We start from the raw sequence: 15,261 nt of genomic DNA on the forward strand, positions 1-15,261 counted from the left end.
CTAGGACGTCGGCGCCGGTACGGTGGTAGCACGGTCGGCTTACGGGGCGAAACCTCCGCGGGCTATCGAAAAAATTTTGAACTCCGGGAACTTTGTCGAAATTAACCGAGGCTCGTTTGACGATGTTCCGACAGGCTCCCGGCCCGGATCGACTACGGGACGCCGCGCATCGCCTTTCGGTCGACTCGGACCGAAATTTTTACAAGTCCCGTCGGCCCGGATCGACTCCGGAACGCCGCGCATCGCCTTTCGGTCGACTCGGACCGAAATTTTTACAAGTCCCGTCGGCCCGGATCGACTCCGGGACGCCGCGCATCGCCTTTCGGTCGACTCGGACCGTAATTTTTACAAGTCCCGTCGGCCCGGATCGACTCCGGGACGCCGCGCATCGCCTTTCGGTCGACTCGGACCGAAATTTTTACAAGTCCCGTCGGCCCGGATCGACTCCGGGACGCCGCGCATCGCCTTTCGGTCGACTCGGACCGTAATTTTTACAAGTCCCGTCGGCCCGGATCGACTCCGGGACGCCGCGCATCGCCTTTCGGTCGACTCGGACCGAAATTTTTACAAGTCCCGTCGGCCCGGATCGACTCCGGAACGCCGCGCATCGCCTTTCGGTCGACTCGGACCGAAATTTTTACAAGTCCCGTCGGCCCGGATCGACTCCGGGACGCCGCGCATCGCCTTTCGGTCGACTCGGACCGTAATTTTTACAAGTCCCGTCGGCCCGGATCGACTCCGGGACGCCGCGCATCGCCTTTCGGTCGACTCGGACCGAAATTTTTACAAGTCCCGTCGGCCCGGATCGACTCCGGGACGCCGCGCATCGCCTTTCGGTCGGCTCGGACCGAAATTTTTACAAGTCCCGTCGGCCCGGATCGACTCCGGGACGCCGCGCATCGCCTTTCGGTCGACTCGGACCGAAATTTTTACAAGTCCCGTCGGCCCGGATCGACTCCGGGACGCCGCGCATCGCCTTTCGGTCGACTCGGACCGAAATTTTTACAAGTCCCGTCGGCCCGGATCGACTCCGGAACGCCGCGCATCGCCTTTCGGTCGACTCGGACCGAAATTTTTACAAGTCCCGTCGGCCCGGATCGACTCCGGGACGCCGCGCATCGCCTTTCGGTCGACTCGGACCGTAATTTTTACAAGTCCCGTCGGCCCGGATCGACTCCGGGACGCCGCGCATCGCCTTTCGGTCGACTCGGACCGAAATTTTTACAAGTTCCGTCGGCCCGGATCGACTCGGGGAGGCCGCGCGTCGCCGCGCGTCGCCTCTCGGTCGACTCGGACCGAAATTTTCACAAGTGTCCCGTCGCGCCGCACCGGGGGTCGGTCCGTCCGCCGTCGACCCATCGGCCCCGGGACGCGGCGCATTGCCTTTCGGTCGACTCGGAACGAAACTTCATCGAGTCCCGTCGGCCCGTATAGTCTCCAAGACGCCGCGCATCGCCTTTCGGTCGACTCGGACCGAAATTTTTACAAGTCCCGTCGGCCCGGATCGACTCCGGGACGCCGCGCATCGCCTTTCGGTCGACTCGGAACGAAACTTCATCGAGTCCCGTCGGCCCGTATAGTCTCCAAGACGCCGCGCATCGCCTTTCGGTCGACTCGGACCGAAATTTTTACAAGTCCCGTCGGCCCGGATCGACTCCGGGACGCCGCGCATCGCCTTTCGGTCGACTCGGACCGAAATTTTTACAAGTCCCGTCGGCCCGGATCGACTCCGGAACGCCGCGCATCGCCTTTCGGTCGACTCGGACCGAAATTTTTACAAGTCCCGTCGGCCCGGATCGACTCCGGGACGCCGCGCATCGCCTTTCGGTCGACTCGGACCGAAATTTTTACAAGTCCCGTCGGCCCGGATCGACTCCGGGACGCCGCGCATCGCCTTTCGGTCGACTCGGACCGAAATTTTTACAAGTCCCGTCGGCCCGGATCGACTCCGGGACGCCGCGCATCGCCTTTCGGTCGGCTCGGACCGAAATTTTTACAAGTCCCGTCGGCCCGGATCGACTCCGGGACGCCGCGCATCGCCTTTCGGTCGACTCGGACCGAAATTTTTACAAGTCCCGTCGGCCCGGATCGACTCCGGGACGCCGCGCATCGCCTTTCGGTCGACTCGGACCGAAATTTTTACAAGTCCCGTCGGCCCGGATCGACTCCGGAACGCCGCGCATCGCCTTTCGGTCGACTCGGACCGAAATTTTTACAAGTCCCGTCGGCCCGGATCGACTCCGGGACGCCGCGCATCGCCTTTCGGTCGACTCGGACCGTAATTTTTACAAGTCCCGTCGGCCCGGATCGACTCCGGGACGCCGCGCATCGCCTTTCGGTCGACTCGGACCGAAATTTTTACAAGTTCCGTCGGCCCGGATCGACTCGGGGAGGCCGCGCGTCGCCGCGCGTCGCCTCTCGGTCGACTCGGACCGAAATTTTCACAAGTGTCCCGTCGCGCCGCACCGGGGGTCGGTCCGTCCGCCGTCGACCCATCGGCCCCGGGACGCGGCGCATTGCCTTTCGGTCGACTCGGAACGAAACTTCATCGAGTCCCGTCGGCCCGTATAGTCTCCAAGACGCCGCGCATCGCCTTTCGGTCGACTCGGACCGAAATTTTTACAAGTCCCGTCGGCCCGGATCGACTCCGGGACGCCGCGCATCGCCTTTCGGTCGACTCGGAACGAAACTTCATCGAGTCCCGTCGGCCCGTATAGTCTCCAAGACGCCGCGCATCGCCTTTCGGTCGACTCGGACCGAAATTTTTACAAGTCCCGTCGGCCCGGATCGACTCCGGGACGCCGCGCATCGCCTTTCGGTCGACTCGGACCGAAATTTTTACAAGTCCCGTCGGCCCGGATCGACTCCGGAACGCCGCGCATCGCCTTTCGGTCGACTCGGACCGAAATTTTTACAAGTCCCGTCGGCCCGGATCGACTCCGGGACGCCGCGCATCGCCTTTCGGTCGACTCGGACCGTAATTTTTACAAGTCCCGTCGGCCCGGATCGACTCCGGGACGCCGCGCATCGCCTTTCGGTCGACTCGGACCGAAATTTTTACGAGTCCCGTCGGCCCGGATCGACTCCGGGACGCCGCGCATCGCCTTTCGGTCGACTCGGACCGTAATTTTTACAAGTCCCGTCGGCCCGGATCGACTCCGGGACGCCGCGCATCGCCTTTCGGTCGACTCGGACCGAAATTTTTACAAGTCCCGTCGGCCCGGATCGACTCCGGAACGCCGCGCATCGCCTTTCGGTCGACTCGGACCGAAATTTTTACAAGTCCCGTCGGCCCGGATCGACTCCGGGACGCCGCGCATCGCCTTTCGGTCGACTCGGACCGTAATTTTTACAAGTCCCGTCGGCCCGGATCGACTCCGGGACGCCGCGCATCGCCTTTCGGTCGACTCGGACCGAAATTTTTACAAGTCCCGTTGGCCCGGATCGACTCCGGGACGCCGCGCATCGCCTTTCGGTCGGCTCGGACCGAAATTTTTACAAGTCCCGTCGGCCCGGATCGACTCCGGGACGCCGCGCATCGCCTTTCGGTCGACTCGGACCGAAATTTTTACAAGTCCCGTCGGCCCGGATCGACTCCGGGACGCCGCGCATCGCCTTTCGGTCGACTCGGACCGAAATTTTTACAAGTCCCGTCGGCCCGGATCGACTCCGGAACGCCGCGCATCGCCTTTCGGTCGACTCGGACCGAAATTTTTACAAGTCCCGTCGGCCCGGATCGACTCCGGGACGCCGCGCATCGCCTTTCGGTCGACTCGGACCGAAATTTTTACAAGTCCCGTCGGCCCGGATCGACTCCGGGACGCCGCGCATCGCCTTTCGGTCGACTCGGACCGAAATTTTTACAAGTCCCGTCGGCCCGGATCGACTCCGGGACGCCGCGCATCGCCTTTCGGTCGGCTCGGACCGAAATTTTTACAAGTCCCGTCGGCCCGGATCGACTCCGGGACGCCGCGCATCGCCTTTCGGTCGACTCGGACCGAAATTTTTACAAGTCCCGTCGGCCCGGATCGACTCCGGGACGCCGCGCATCGCCTTTCGGTCGACTCGGACCGAAATTTTTACAAGTCCCGTCGGCCCGGATCGACTCCGGAACGCCGCGCATCGCCTTTCGGTCGACTCGGACCGAAATTTTTACAAGTCCCGTCGGCCCGGATCGACTCCGGGACGCCGCGCATCGCCTTTCGGTCGACTCGTACCGTAATTTTTACAAGTCCCGTCGGCCCGGATCGACTCCGGGACGCCGCGCATCGCCTTTCGGTCGACTCGGACCGAAATTTTTACAAGTTCCGTCGGCCCGGATCGACTCGGGGAGGCCGCGCGTCGCCGCGCGTCGCCTCTCGGTCGACTCGGACCGAAATTTTCACAAGTGTCCCGTCGCGCCGCACCGGGGGTCGGTCCGTCCGCCGTCGACCCATCGGCCCCGGGACGCGGCGCATTGCCTTTCGGTCGACTCGGAACGAAACTTCATCGAGTCCCGTCGGCCCGTATAGTCTCCAAGACGCCGCGCATCGCCTTTCGGTCGACTCGGACCGAAATTTTTACAAGTCCCGTCGGCCCGGATCGACTCCGGGACGCCGCGCATCGCCTTTCGGTCGACTCGGAACGAAACTTCATCGAGTCCCGTCGGCCCGTATAGTCTCCAAGACGCCGCGCATCGCCTTTCGGTCGACTCGGACCGAAATTTTTACAAGTCCCGTCGGCCCGGATCGACTCCGGGACGCCGCGCATCGCCTTTCGGTCGACTCGGACCGAAATTTTTACAAGTCCCGTCGGCCCGGATCGACTCCGGAACGCCGCGCATCGCCTTTCGGTCGACTCGGACCGAAATTTTTACAAGTCCCGTCGGCCCGGATCGACTCCGGGACGCCGCGCATCGCCTTTCGGTCGACTCGGACCGTAATTTTTACAAGTCCCGTCGGCCCGGATCGACTCCGGGACGCCGCGCATCGCCTTTCGGTCGACTCGGACCGAAATTTTTACGAGTCCCGTCGGCCCGGATCGACTCCGGGACGCCGCGCATCGCCTTTCGGTCGACTCGGACCGTAATTTTTACAAGTCCCGTCGGCCCGGATCGACTCCGGGACGCCGCGCATCGCCTTTCGGTCGACTCGGACCGAAATTTTTACAAGTCCCGTCGGCCCGGATCGACTCCGGAACGCCGCGCATCGCCTTTCGGTCGACTCGGACCGAAATTTTTACAAGTCCCGTCGGCCCGGATCGACTCCGGGACGCCGCGCATCGCCTTTCGGTCGACTCGGACCGTAATTTTTACAAGTCCCGTCGGCCCGGATCGACTCCGGGACGCCGCGCATCGCCTTTCGGTCGACTCGGACCGAAATTTTTACAAGTCCCGTCGGCCCGGATCGACTCCGGGACGCCGCGCATCGCCTTTCGGTCGGCTCGGACCGAAATTTTTACAAGTCCCGTCGGCCCGGATCGACTCCGGGACGCCGCGCATCGCCTTTCGGTCGACTCGGACCGAAATTTTTACAAGTCCCGTCGGCCCGGATCGACTCCGGGACGCCGCGCATCGCCTTTCGGTCGACTCGGACCGAAATTTTTACAAGTCCCGTCGGCCCGGATCGACTCCGGAACGCCGCGCATCGCCTTTCGGTCGACTCGGACCGAAATTTTTACAAGTCCCGTCGGCCCGGATCGACTCCGGGACGCCGCGCATCGCCTTTCGGTCGACTCGGACCGTAATTTTTACAAGTCCCGTCGGCCCGGATCGACTCCGGGACGCCGCGCATCGCCTTTCGGTCGACTCGGACCGAAATTTTTACAAGTTCCGTCGGCCCGGATCGACTCGGGGAGGCCGCGCGTCGCCGCGCGTCGCCTCTCGGTCGACTCGGACCGAAATTTTCACAAGTGTCCCGTCGCGCCGCACCGGGGGTCGGTCCGTCCGCCGTCGACCCATCGGCCCCGGGACGCGGCGCATTGCCTTTCGGTCGACTCGGAACGAAACTTCATCGAGTCCCGTCGGCCCGTATAGTCTCCAAGACGCCGCGCATCGCCTTTCGGTCGACTCGGACCGAAATTTTTACAAGTCCCGTCGGCCCGGATCGACTCCGGGACGCCGCGCATCGCCTTTCGGTCGACTCGGAACGAAACTTCATCGAGTCCCGTCGGCCCGTATAGTCTCCAAGACGCCGCGCATCGCCTTTCGGTCGACTCGGACCGAAATTTTTACAAGTCCCGTCGGCCCGGATCGACTCCGGGACGCCGCGCATCGCCTTTCGGTCGACTCGGACCGAAATTTTTACAAGTCCCGTCGGCCCGGATCGACTCCGGAACGCCGCGCATCGCCTTTCGGTCGACTCGGACCGAAATTTTTACAAGTCCCGTCGGCCCGGATCGACTCCGGGACGCCGCGCATCGCCTTTCGGTCGACTCGGACCGAAATTTTTACAAGTCCCGTCGGCCCGGATCGACTCCGGGACGCCGCGCATCGCCTTTCGGTCGACTCGGACCGAAATTTTTACAAGTCCCGTCGGCCCGGATCGACTCCGGGACGCCGCGCATCGCCTTTCGGTCGGCTCGGACCGAAATTTTTACAAGTCCCGTCGGCCCGGATCGACTCCGGGACGCCGCGCATCGCCTTTCGGTCGACTCGGACCGAAATTTTTACAAGTCCCGTCGGCCCGGATCGACTCCGGGACGCCGCGCATCGCCTTTCGGTCGACTCGGACCGAAATTTTTACAAGTCCCGTCGGCCCGGATCGACTCCGGAACGCCGCGCATCGCCTTTCGGTCGACTCGGACCGAAATTTTTACAAGTCCCGTCGGCCCGGATCGACTCCGGGACGCCGCGCATCGCCTTTCGGTCGACTCGGACCGTAATTTTTACAAGTCCCGTCGGCCCGGATCGACTCCGGGACGCCGCGCATCGCCTTTCGGTCGACTCGGACCGAAATTTTTACAAGTTCCGTCGGCCCGGATCGACTCGGGGAGGCCGCGCGTCGCCGCGCGTCGCCTCTCGGTCGACTCGGACCGAAATTTTCACAAGTGTCCCGTCGCGCCGCACCGGGGGTCGGTCCGTCCGCCGTCGACCCATCGGCCCCGGGACGCGGCGCATTGCCTTTCGGTCGACTCGGAACGAAACTTCATCGAGTCCCGTCGGCCCGTATAGTCTCCAAGACGCCGCGCATCGCCTTTCGGTCGACTCGGACCGAAATTTTTACAAGTCCCGTCGGCCCGGATCGACTCCGGGACGCCGCGCATCGCCTTTCGGTCGACTCGGAACGAAACTTCATCGAGTCCCGTCGGCCCGTATAGTCTCCAAGACGCCGCGCATCGCCTTTCGGTCGACTCGGACCGAAATTTTTACAAGTCCCGTCGGCCCGGATCGACTCCGGGACGCCGCGCATCGCCTTTCGGTCGACTCGGACCGAAATTTTTACAAGTCCCGTCGGCCCGGATCGACTCCGGAACGCCGCGCATCGCCTTTCGGTCGACTCGGACCGAAATTTTTACAAGTCCCGTCGGCCCGGATCGACTCCGGGACGCCGCGCATCGCCTTTCGGTCGACTCGGACCGAAATTTTTACAAGTCCCGTCGGCCCGGATCGACTCCGGGACGCCGCGCATCGCCTTTCGGTCGACTCGGACCGAAATTTTTACAAGTCCCGTCGGCCCGGATCGACTCCGGGACGCCGCGCATCGCCTTTCGGTCGGCTCGGACCGAAATTTTTACAAGTCCCGTCGGCCCGGATCGACTCCGGGACGCCGCGCATCGCCTTTCGGTCGACTCGGACCGAAATTTTTACAAGTCCCGTCGGCCCGGATCGACTCCGGGACGCCGCGCATCGCCTTTCGGTCGACTCGGACCGAAATTTTTACAAGTCCCGTCGGCCCGGATCGACTCCGGAACGCCGCGCATCGCCTTTCGGTCGACTCGGACCGAAATTTTTACAAGTCCCGTCGGCCCGGATCGACTCCGGGACGCCGCGCATCGCCTTTCGGTCGACTCGGACCGTAATTTTTACAAGTCCCGTCGGCCCGGATCGACTCCGGGACGCCGCGCATCGCCTTTCGGTCGACTCGGACCGAAATTTTTACAAGTTCCGTCGGCCCGGATCGACTCGGGGAGGCCGCGCGTCGCCGCGCGTCGCCTCTCGGTCGACTCGGACCGAAATTTTCACAAGTGTCCCGTCGCGCCGCACCGGGGGTCGGTCCGTCCGCCGTCGACCCATCGGCCCCGGGACGCGGCGCATTGCCTTTCGGTCGACTCGGAACGAAACTTCATCGAGTCCCGTCGGCCCGTATAGTCTCCAAGACGCCGCGCATCGCCTTTCGGTCGACTCGGACCGAAATTTTTACAAGTCCCGTCGGCCCGGATCGACTCCGGGACGCCGCGCATCGCCTTTCGGTCGACTCGGAACGAAACTTCATCGAGTCCCGTCGGCCCGTATAGTCTCCAAGACGCCGCGCATCGCCTTTCGGTCGACTCGGACCGAAATTTTTACAAGTCCCGTCGGCCCGGATCGACTCCGGGACGCCGCGCATCGCCTTTCGGTCGACTCGGACCGAAATTTTTACAAGTCCCGTCGGCCCGGATCGACTCCGGAACGCCGCGCATCGCCTTTCGGTCGACTCGGACCGAAATTTTTACAAGTCCCGTCGGCCCGGATCGACTCCGGGACGCCGCGCATCGCCTTTCGGTCGACTCGGACCGTAATTTTTACAAGTCCCGTCGGCCCGGATCGACTCCGGGACGCCGCGCATCGCCTTTCGGTCGACTCGGACCGAAATTTTTACGAGTCCCGTCGGCCCGGATCGACTCCGGGACGCCGCGCATCGCCTTTCGGTCGACTCGGACCGTAATTTTTAGAAGTCCCGTCGGCCCGGATCGACTCCGGGACGCCGCGCATCGCCTTTCGGTCGACTCGGACCGAAATTTTTACAAGTCCCGTCGGCCCGGATCGACTCCGGAACGCCGCGCATCGCCTTTCGGTCGACTCGGACCGAAATTTTTACAAGTCCCGTCGGCCCGGATCGACTCCGGGACGCCGCGCATCGCCTTTCGGTCGACTCGGACCGTAATTTTTACAAGTCCCGTCGGCCCGGATCGACTCCGGGACGCCGCGCATCGCCTTTCGGTCGACTCGGACCGAAATTTTTACAAGTCCCGTTGGCCCGGATCGACTCCGGGACGCCGCGCATCGCCTTTCGGTCGGCTCGGACCGAAATTTTTACAAGTCCCGTCGGCCCGGATCGACTCCGGGACGCCGCGCATCGCCTTTCGGTCGACTCGGACCGAAATTTTTACAAGTCCCGTCGGCCCGGATCGACTCCGGGACGCCGCGCATCGCCTTTCGGTCGACTCGGACCGAAATTTTTACAAGTCCCGTCGGCCCGGATCGACTCCGGAACGCCGCGCATCGCCTTTCGGTCGACTCGGACCGAAATTTTTACAAGTCCCGTCGGCCCGGATCGACTCCGGGACGCCGCGCATCGCCTTTCGGTCGACTCGGACCGAAATTTTTACAAGTCCCGTCGGCCCGGATCGACTCCGGGACGCCGCGCATCGCCTTTCGGTCGACTCGGACCGAAATTTTTACAAGTCCCGTCGGCCCGGATCGACTCCGGGACGCCGCGCATCGCCTTTCGGTCGGCTCGGACCGAAATTTTTACAAGTCCCGTCGGCCCGGATCGACTCCGGGACGCCGCGCATCGCCTTTCGGTCGACTCGGACCGAAATTTTTACAAGTCCCGTCGGCCCGGATCGACTCCGGGACGCCGCGCATCGCCTTTCGGTCGACTCGGACCGAAATTTTTACAAGTCCCGTCGGCCCGGATCGACTCCGGAACGCCGCGCATCGCCTTTCGGTCGACTCGGACCGAAATTTTTACAAGTCCCGTCGGCCCGGATCGACTCCGGGACGCCGCGCATCGCCTTTCGGTCGACTCGGACCGTAATTTTTACAAGTCCCGTCGGCCCGGATCGACTCCGGGACGCCGCGCATCGCCTTTCGGTCGACTCGGACCGAAATTTTTACAAGTTCCGTCGGCCCGGATCGACTCGGGGAGGCCGCGCGTCGCCGCGCGTCGCCTCTCGGTCGACTCGGACCGAAATTTTCACAAGTGTCCCGTCGCGCCGCACCGGGGGTCGGTCCGTCCGCCGTCGACCCATCGGCCCCGGGACGCGGCGCATTGCCTTTCGGTCGACTCGGAACGAAACTTCATCGAGTCCCGTCGGCCCGTATAGTCTCCAAGACGCCGCGCATCGCCTTTCGGTCGACTCGGACCGAAATTTTTACAAGTCCCGTCGGCCCGGATCGACTCCGGGACGCCGCGCATCGCCTTTCGGTCGACTCGGAACGAAACTTCATCGAGTCCCGTCGGCCCGTATAGTCTCCAAGACGCCGCGCATCGCCTTTCGGTCGACTCGGACCGAAATTTTTACAAGTCCCGTCGGCCCGGATCGACTCCGGGACGCCGCGCATCGCCTTTCGGTCGACTCGGACCGAAATTTTTACAAGTCCCGTCGGCCCGGATCGACTCCGGAACGCCGCGCATCGCCTTTCGGTCGACTCGGACCGAAATTTTTACAAGTCCCGTCGGCCCGGATCGACTCCGGGACGCCGCGCATCGCCTTTCGGTCGACTCGGACCGTAATTTTTACAAGTCCCGTCGGCCCGGATCGACTCCGGGACGCCGCGCATCGCCTTTCGGTCGACTCGGACCGAAATTTTTACGAGTCCCGTCGGCCCGGATCGACTCCGGGACGCCGCGCATCGCCTTTCGGTCGACTCGGACCGTAATTTTTACAAGTCCCGTCGGCCCGGATCGACTCCGGGACGCCGCGCATCGCCTTTCGGTCGACTCGGACCGAAATTTTTACAAGTCCCGTCGGCCCGGATCGACTCCGGAACGCCGCGCATCGCCTTTCGGTCGACTCGGACCGAAATTTTTACAAGTCCCGTCGGCCCGGATCGACTCCGGGACGCCGCGCATCGCCTTTCGGTCGACTCGGACCGTAATTTTTACAAGTCCCGTCGGCCCGGATCGACTCCGGGACGCCGCGCATCGCCTTTCGGTCGACTCGGACCGAAATTTTTACAAGTCCCGTCGGCCCGGATCGACTCCGGGACGCCGCGCATCGCCTTTCGGTCGGCTCGGACCGAAATTTTTACAAGTCCCGTCGGCCCGGATCGACTCCGGGACGCCGCGCATCGCCTTTCGGTCGACTCGGACCGAAATTTTTACAAGTCCCGTCGGCCCGGATCGACTCCGGGACGCCGCGCATCGCCTTTCGGTCGACTCGGACCGAAATTTTTACAAGTCCCGTCGGCCCGGATCGACTCCGGAACGCCGCGCATCGCCTTTCGGTCGACTCGGACCGAAATTTTTACAAGTCCCGTCGGCCCGGATCGACTCCGGGACGCCGCGCATCGCCTTTCGGTCGACTCGGACCGTAATTTTTACAAGTCCCGTCGGCCCGGATCGACTCCGGGACGCCGCGCATCGCCTTTCGGTCGACTCGGACCGAAATTTTTACAAGTTCCGTCGGCCCGGATCGACTCGGGGAGGCCGCGCGTCGCCGCGCGTCGCCTCTCGGTCGACTCGGACCGAAATTTTCACAAGTGTCCCGTCGCGCCGCACCGGGGGTCGGTCCGTCCGCCGTCGACCCATCGGCCCCGGGACGCGGCGCATTGCCTTTCGGTCGACTCGGAACGAAACTTCATCGAGTCCCGTCGGCCCGTATAGTCTCCAAGACGCCGCGCATCGCCTTTCGGTCGACTCGGACCGAAATTTTTACAAGTCCCGTCGGCCCGGATCGACTCCGGGACGCCGCGCATCGCCTTTCGGTCGACTCGGAACGAAACTTCATCGAGTCCCGTCGGCCCGTATAGTCTCCAAGACGCCGCGCATCGCCTTTCGGTCGACTCGGACCGAAATTTTTACAAGTCCCGTCGGCCCGGATCGACTCCGGGACGCCGCGCATCGCCTTTCGGTCGACTCGGACCGAAATTTTTACAAGTCCCGTCGGCCCGGATCGACTCCGGAACGCCGCGCATCGCCTTTCGGTCGACTCGGACCGAAATTTTTACAAGTCCCGTCGGCCCGGATCGACTCCGGGACGCCGCGCATCGCCTTTCGGTCGACTCGGACCGAAATTTTTACAAGTCCCGTCGGCCCGGATCGACTCCGGGACGCCGCGCATCGCCTTTCGGTCGACTCGGACCGAAATTTTTACAAGTCCCGTCGGCCCGGATCGACTCCGGGACGCCGCGCATCGCCTTTCGGTCGGCTCGGACCGAAATTTTTACAAGTCCCGTCGGCCCGGATCGACTCCGGGACGCCGCGCATCGCCTTTCGGTCGACTCGGACCGAAATTTTTACAAGTCCCGTCGGCCCGGATCGACTCCGGGACGCCGCGCATCGCCTTTCGGTCGACTCGGACCGAAATTTTTACAAGTCCCGTCGGCCCGGATCGACTCCGGAACGCCGCGCATCGCCTTTCGGTCGACTCGGACCGAAATTTTTACAAGTCCCGTCGGCCCGGATCGACTCCGGGACGCCGCGCATCGCCTTTCGGTCGACTCGGACCGTAATTTTTACAAGTCCCGTCGGCCCGGATCGACTCCGGGACGCCGCGCATCGCCTTTCGGTCGACTCGGACCGAAATTTTTACAAGTTCCGTCGGCCCGGATCGACTCGGGGAGGCCGCGCGTCGCCGCGCGTCGCCTCTCGGTCGACTCGGACCGAAATTTTCACAAGTGTCCCGTCGCGCCGCACCGGGGGTCGGTCCGTCCGCCGTCGACCCATCGGCCCCGGGACGCGGCGCATTGCCTTTCGGTCGACTCGGAACGAAACTTCATCGAGTCCCGTCGGCCCGTATAGTCTCCAAGACGCCGCGCATCGCCTTTCGGTCGACTCGGACCGAAATTTTTACAAGTCCCGTCGGCCCGGATCGACTCCGGGACGCCGCGCATCGCCTTTCGGTCGACTCGGAACGAAACTTCATCGAGTCCCGTCGGCCCGTATAGTCTCCAAGACGCCGCGCATCGCCTTTCGGTCGACTCGGACCGAAATTTTTACAAGTCCCGTCGGCCCGGATCGACTCCGGGACGCCGCGCATCGCCTTTCGGTCGACTCGGACCGAAATTTTTACAAGTCCCGTCGGCCCGGATCGACTCCGGAACGCCGCGCATCGCCTTTCGGTCGACTCGGACCGAAATTTTTACAAGTCCCGTCGGCCCGGATCGACTCCGGGACGCCGCGCATCGCCTTTCGGTCGACTCGGACCGAAATTTTTACAAGTCCCGTCGGCCCGGATCGACTCCGGGACGCCGCGCATCGCCTTTCGGTCGACTCGGACCGAAATTTTTACAAGTCCCGTCCGCCCGGATCGACTCCGGAACGCCGCGCATCGCCTTTCGGTCGACTCGGACCGAAATTTTTACAAGTCCCGTCGGCCCGGATCGACTCCGGGACGCCGCGCATCGCCTTTCGGTCGACTCGGACCGTAATTTTTACAAGTCCCGTCGGCCCGGATCGACTCCGGGACGCCGCGCATCGCCTTTCGGTCGACTCGGACCGAAATTTTTACAAGTCCCGTCGGCCCGGATCGACTCCGGGACGCCGCGCATCGCCTTTCGGTCGACTCGGACCGTAATTTTTACAAGTCCCGTCGGCCCGGATCGACTCCGGGACGCCGCGCATCGCCTTTCGGTCGACTCGGACCGAAATTTTTACAAGTCCCGTCGGCCCGGATCGACTCCGGGACGCCGCGCATCGCCTTTCGGTCGGCTCGGACCGAAATTTTTACAAGTCCCGTCGGCCCGGATCGACTCCGGGACGCCGCGCATCGCCTTTCGGTCGACTCGGACCGAAATTTTTACAAGTCCCGTCGGCCCGGATCGACTCCGGGACGCCGCGCATCGCCTTTCGGTCGACTCGGACCGAAATTTTTACAAGTCCCGTCGGCCCGGATCGACTCCGGAACGCCGCGCATCGCCTTTCGGTCGACTCGGACCGAAATTTTTACAAGTCCCGTCGGCCCGGATCGACTCCGGGACGCCGCGCATCGCCTTTCGGTCGACTCGGACCGTAATTTTTACAAGTCCCGTCGGCCCGGATCGACTCCGGGACGCCGCGCATCGCCTTTCGGTCGACTCGGACCGAAATTTTTACAAGTCCCGTCGGCCCGGATCGACTCCGGGACGCCGCGCATCGCCTTTCGGTCGACTCGGACCGAAATTTTTACAAGTTCCGTCGGCCCGGATCGACTCCGGGACGCCGCGCATCGCCTTTCGGTCGACTCGGACCGAAATTTTTACAAGTCCCGTCGGCCCGGATCGACTCCGGGACGCCGCGCATCGCCTTTCGGTCGACTCGGACCGAAATTTTTACAAGTCCCGTCGGCCCGGATCGACTCCGGAACGCCGCGCATCGCCTTTCGGTCGACTCGGACCGAAATTTTTACAAGTCCCGTCGGCCCGGATCGACTCCGGGACGCCGCGCATCGCCTTTCGGTCGACTCGGACCGTAATTTTTACAAGTCCCGTCGGCCCGGATCGACTCCGGGACGCCGCGCATCGCCTTTCGGTCGACTCGGACCGAAATTTTTACAAGTCCCGTCGGCCCGGATCGACTCCGGGACGCCGCGCATCGCCTTTCGGTCGACTCGGACCGTAATTTTTACAAGTCCCGTCGGCCCGGATCGACTCCGGGACGCCGCGCATCGCCTTTCGGTCGACTCGGACCGAAATTTTTACAAGTCCCGTCGGCCCGGATCGACTCCGGGACGCCGCGCATCGCCTTTCGGTCGGCTCGGACCGAAATTTTTACAAGTCCCGTCGGCCCGGATCGACTCCGGGACGCCGCGCATCGCCTTTCGGTCGACTCGGACCGAAATTTTTACAAGTCCCGTCGGCCCGGATCGACTCCGGGACGCCGCGCATCGCCTTTCGGTCGACTCGGACCGAAATTTTTACAAGTCCCGTCGGCCCGGATCGACTCCGGAACGCCGCGCATCGCCTTTCGGTCGACTCGGACCGAAATTTTTACAAGTCCCGTCGGCCCGGATCGACTCCGGGACGCCGCGCATCGCCTTTCGGTCGACTCGGACCGTAATTTTTACAAGTCCCGTCGGCCCGGATCGACTCCGGGACGCCGCGCATCGCCTTTCGGTCGACTCGGACCGAAATTTTTACAAGTCCCGTCGGCCCGGATCGACTCCGGGACGCCGCGCATCGCCTTTCGGTCGACTCGGACCGAAATTTTTACAAGTTCC

Source organism: Neodiprion virginianus, unplaced genomic scaffold (genome assembly GCF_021901495.1).
Source record: "Neodiprion virginianus isolate iyNeoVirg1 unplaced genomic scaffold, iyNeoVirg1.1 ptg000054l, whole genome shotgun sequence".
Taxonomy (NCBI): Eukaryota; Metazoa; Arthropoda; class Insecta; order Hymenoptera; family Diprionidae; genus Neodiprion; species Neodiprion virginianus.